This window comes from Vicugna pacos, chromosome 10, assembly GCF_048564905.1.
Source record: "Vicugna pacos chromosome 10, VicPac4, whole genome shotgun sequence".
Taxonomy (NCBI): domain Eukaryota; kingdom Metazoa; phylum Chordata; class Mammalia; order Artiodactyla; family Camelidae; genus Vicugna; species Vicugna pacos.
The window spans coordinates 5,432,961-5,438,960 of NC_132996.1; positions in this window are offsets into that span (position 1 = coordinate 5,432,961).

The window sequence follows — 6,000 nt, forward strand, 5'->3', positions numbered from 1 at the left end:
CAAGGCACTGAGAGTTCAGAAAGAGACGCTGACATAGTAACAATAGCAATACAGTGAGAAATGGCAGAAGGAGGTGCAGACAAATTTCATCAGTGGGATAAAGGAAGGCGTCATCAACCATAGTTCATGTAAATTGGGAAAGGTCTCATGGAGGAGGAGGCACTGAACAGAATCTTTGAAGATGGTTAGGCATTAGACAGATAGGACAGGGAGAGAACAAATACTCCAGGCAGAAGCATTTGCAAAGATATAGAAGCAGAAAACATCATAGTGTGTTCAGGAAACTATGAATATTTAAATTTGGCTGATACGAGGGTGTAAGGGGTTGGGGGTGACGGGTGACAAAAAATGGCTGGGCAAGAATTAGCATGCATTTCTCGAAGGGCCTTGTTTGGACTTTCTCTTATGGAGTTGGGAGTCATTGAAAGGTTTGGGACATGGAGGGTCAGGAGAGCATTTGCATTTGGAGCCATCATTTCAGTAGCCGTGAAAAGAGTGGGTGAGAGGAAAGGCCGACTGGAGCGAGGGGGACCAGCAGAGGAGATACTCATGGTTGTCTAGGTTAGAGATGACGAGGTCAGGAAGCAAGGCAGTAGCAGCGGCGGTGAAGAGAGAACAGAAGAAAGAAATAAGTAGATGATAAGATGGACAGGTTTTCTTTTTTTTTTTTAAATTGAAGTATAGTCAGTTTACAATGTTGTGTTAATTTCTGGTGCACAGCAGAGTGTTTCAGTTATACATATACACATACTCCGTTTTTATACTCTTTTTCATTATAGGTATTGAATATAGTTCCCTGTGCTATATAGTAGGACCTTGTTCCTTCTCTATTTTATATATAGTAGTTAGAATCTGCAAATCCCAAACTGCCAATTTATCCCTCCACCCCAAACCCTTTCCCCAATGGTGACCGTAAGTTTGTTTTCTCTGTGAGTCTGTTTCTGTTTTGTAAACCAGTTCATTTGTAAACTGACAGGCATTCTGAATGATTACATGAGGAGTGTTAAGGAGAGGGAGCAATCCAAGCCCCATTTTAAGTTTCTGAGATGGGTAACTGGGCAGGTGATGGGGCCAGGAACCATATACTTAGGGCAAATGATAAAGAATTTCAGGTGGGGCTGGCAAGTAGCTGGGTCTCTGGAGTGCTACATGGAGACGCTCTAGACTGGAGACACGTGCACACATGGTGAAGTGTAGATGCTCCCTGAGGTCGGGGGTCCTGCTTCTTCTCGTAGATCCCCCAGTGGGCCCTTTCGGTGCTTTGTGCAAGATGTATTTTATCGCTTTGTCCAAAGACATTTTAAAGTCTACTGCTAAATCATCATCATGAGAGTAGGGGGGTTCTAGTAGATTTGGACGTGTTATCCCTAGAGGGGAAGTCCTCGGTTCTTATCTTGCCCGAAAGAGAACTCAGACGGGAGACAAAACTGTCGTGAAGTTAAGATCTTATTAGCAAAATGAAATCACACCTCCAAAAGCAGGAGGTGGGCTGATCCAAGCGAGGATAGCAGCCCAGTCTCTCTTGGTCTCTTCTATCTTGTACCGTTGCTCAGAGGCAGTTGATTGACAGTTCTTGCCCCTGGAGTGTTTAGTCATGCTCGTCCCCTTTTGCACATGTCCTTACCCATGGTGCACAAAGAAAAACCCCCAGTGAGGGGGGTGGGTGGGAGGTCTAAACCTCTTTGCTAATTATATTAAAATGAGCATTGAGTCATGTCTGGTTAGGTCATGGCCATCAGATTCCAGCTGGTTTCTTGCTGGCACTCTTTTGCTGAAGGTGGGCACAATGCCGTCTTCCAACCATCCTCCCTCTCCTCCACCTTGTCTGCCCGGTGCCCCCACTTATCTAACTGCCTAACAAAAACACTTTAGGACAGTATCATGTTCATAACAGAAGAGGTAATGTGGCTGCCGAACCAGCCATGGAAATCTTAGAGCCTTTAAAATGCAGATGCAAGATTGTATCCCATGAATTCTTCACCCAGTTTTACAGAATATTGGGTGACAAACCCTTAGGGAGTGGTGTACAAACAATTTGTGATTAAAATTGTTTTCACTTGCTTGACAGGCACTCTACTATTTTGTCTGCTTATTATATGCAGTCACCGTGGTTTGAAAAGTCTCGGACCAAAACCTTAAGCAAAATCAGAACACAGATGTAAAAGAAGTAATTGGTCCCTTGCTCTCTTCTGACTGTGCTTGATAGATTTTGGATGCCACTGGGTGAGTCACAGGATTCAAGGAAGACCTGGGCATTCAGATATGGAATCTTGGGGCGGGCTTTTCAAACATGAGCGTGTACATGGGCCACATTTTTCAAGGACATTTTCCTAGAGCTAAGAGGACCTGGGTGTATAATAAGAACTCAGTATGATGGTGATGATGAGGATGATCTAATAGTTAATCAATTCTCCTAGCCACCCTATTAGGTAACATTTATTACTATGTCCCCTTGCAGGGGAGGAAACAAAGCATAGAAACCGTGAAACATGCCCAAGGTTACACAGCTAAGACGAGGTGGGGAAAGACCTAGAAATTGGATCTATTTGCTTCTAGAGCTAGATATAAAGTCATTCACTTGACAGATATTTATTGAGCACCTACTAAGTACTAGACACTGAAATAGAATGTTGAGCAAAATAGAAGTGTCCCAAATTTCAGGGAATCTCGTCTGGCAGAAAGACCATCTAATTATATAAAAGTGTACAATTGCAGTAAATATTATGAAGAAAGTGTACAGGGAGATATTAGAGCACTTGTAATGCATGTAAAGAATTACCATTACACTTGGCACAATCGTGCTATTTGAAATATTCAACCACCAGTGTAACTCTGGTGCTGATCCGTCAGAACATATGCACGGCCATGCTCACAGTGGGGCAGCAGATGCCATTGTTCTGGCACAGTGTACAGTCTGAATGTCTGTGATGCTGGTGTGTGCAAACCATGGGTGTGGCGCACTGACTGATCAAATCCAGTCTTTATCCCAATTCCCTAGTGCAAAGCCTTGCACTCAACAAATACTAGCTGAACTGCTATTTACTCGTTGGCCTAAGTGAATAATTGTTTTAATTTCCGGAGCCCTCCCCAGTGTCACTGTAAAGATGAGGGAGTTTGTTCTCTTTGCTTTTATTTATATTCTAACCAGGCCGTCCTGGAGTGCAGGAAGGATTTGGCTTCTGGCATCAATCATTTTAGTGAGCCTGGCCAATTCTTAGGATTAGAGATAATTATTCAGTAGTATTTGTGTAAAATGCCTAGAACTGTGCTTGCCACACACTAAACACCAGGTAAGTGCAAGGGTATTATTACTGTTATTTAAAAAAAGTCACTATTGTTATCATGGCTCTATGTCCTCACTATTCTTATAGGTACTGTGATGATTTATGAGCATCATACTCAGAATTATGATCTTCATCTGTTGTCTGTATTCAATAAAACATATTAAGTAGTCATTTGGGGGAAAAAAACCACTGGAATTCCTGTCTCCACTTAAAATAAATTCCAGATGGTACAAAGATTTGAATGTGAAAAAAAATCATAAAAGTAGTAGAACACACATGGGGTAATTTTAATATGATCCTGGAATAGAGAAGCTCTTTCTAAGTTGAAACAAATCTCAGAAACCATAAAAGAAAATACCGATATTTAATTCACCTACATAAAATAAAAAATGACTCCATAAGGGAAAAACATAAACCAAGGCAAAATATAATTATAATCTGGGGAAAAATTTGCAACTCATATTATAGACAAATGGCTAATTTCCATAATACATTAATACCAAATTTATCACTAAGAAAAAGACTAATAACCTAGCAGCAAACTAGATACAGATTTTTTAAAAAAATTGTACAAGTGGCTATTTAAGATGAAAAGTTCAACCTCACTAAAAATCAAAGAAATGAAAATTAAGTGGCAGCCATTTTTCACTGATGACATTGACAAAGATGAAAAATGAAAACATTGAATTGAATTAGGGGTTGAGGGTGAGGGGATAAATATTCTCAAACATTTTTGGTAAAAGGGTAAATTGCTACAACTCCAATGGAAAGCAAGTTGGCAATGTCTATCAAAAACGAAATTGCAAACCCTTTGATTCAAGCAATTCTTTTAGTAATATTTCCTAAAGAAGGTTATTTTCACAAATGCAAAATGAGGAATGCATAAGTCTATCCACTGCAGCATTGTTTGCGATAGCAAATCACGGAAAGTAACATCAGGTATCCATCAAAGGGGTCAGGTTAAAGGAGCTGCAGTGGTTCCATTCTGTGGAACGAGAGCAAGATGGGTCTTCATGTACCAAAACCATCTACGATCTGCAACATAAATATTAAAGTGAAAAATGCAAGGTACAGAACATGTGTACCAAGGTACCATTTATGCAAAAATATACTTTTCCTGTATGCTTTCATAAACGTAGAATAGCTTTGGATAAGAAACAGTATCGGGGGTTGATCTGGAAAAGGACACTGGATGACTGGGACACAGGATGGGAGAAAGATCCATGTTCCCCTGTATTCCCTTTGTACTTTCATTGTTTCCTTGTGTCTGTATTTCTAATTCAAATTAATTAAAAATTTTGAATTTCTCTTACTCTCTGAATCATCTGGGTTTTTAAGGTGATAAAATCTCACAGGGGGAAGGGACTGTGGACGTTATCCCATCCCGGTGTTTTTTTCCCCAGTGCAGGACACCTTTCTACTATGAGAGCAGCATGTAGTCTTTTACTTTCTTGAACATTTTGTTGACGGGAACCTACTCCTTGTTGGAACAGCTATTTCTCCTTTTGTATATGTCTAATCCATTTCTCCTTGATCGGTTTAACTAATGTTTATTTAATACTTAACAGGTTTTTGGCATTGTGTTACTGTTGTCATTCGTTCATTATATAGACCCCCAAATGTATCTCTTTGGCAACCATTTATTTTACTTTTATTTTCCAGATAATTGCACAAGTACTGGAGAAACCTAAGCCTGTGCTAAATATTCTCTGCTCCCTATTCTGTTCTTCATAAGAAATATGAAATGGTTTTCAGAACCTCGCTCAACCCTGGAATATTTAATCAAATTTTTTGTGTGCCTTCTACATTGTGATGCTCTCAAACAATTTTGACATTTCAGAGTGGCCAGACTATCAGAGAGCAGAAATATTTTGATTCAGATCCTTTAATTTTATTAATACAGCTTAACATTATGCTAATTTTTGTTGGCAATATTATGAAAAGGGTCAGATTGATTTTATAGTCGAGAGGAGTCAGTAAAAATGAAAAAAAGCCCACAGATTATATATCCCATCACTCGGTTAATACAATAAAAACCACTGAATTTTACACTTTAAAAGGGCGAATTTTATGATTTGTGAATTACAGCTCAGTAAAACTGTTTTTATAAAAGCAGAGCCTGTAGGTCAGAGATCCTCATAGATCTTGTGCCATGAATTCCATTGGCAACCTAGTGTTGGATCTTTTCTTGGGATATTTTTAAATGCAAAAATAAAATACACAGGGCTGCAAAATCAAGGTGATTAGCTTCAGTATTTAGAAAACAATACAGTTCTATTCTCAGGTTCACCTTTTGAAATACTGTTAATGAATTTGACGTGATTTTTCTCCATGAATCTGTTTCCGTTGTTACTGTTGGCTGGGAAACTTAATGCAGAGATTTATATTCATTTTTGTTAAATTTCATCTGGACGGCGTTTCGTCTCTGCGGCCGGCCCAGATCTTTCTGATACCTGCCATTGTTATTCCACATGTCCCCTGAGCTTTGTTATAATCAACATCTCTCCTTTTTCTCCATCTGAATTATTGAGGGGAACGTTGAGTAGCACAAGGCTAGGGTGAGACCTCAGTCCCTCAAAAACTTGACGTTCCTACATGAGCCTACACGTACTTTGAAAGAAGTTACTTACAAACAGACCAACAAAAATCTTAGTTCCTCTGATACCGTAATTTTTATCTACAAAATGTTATTCATTCATTTATTGATTAAATATAT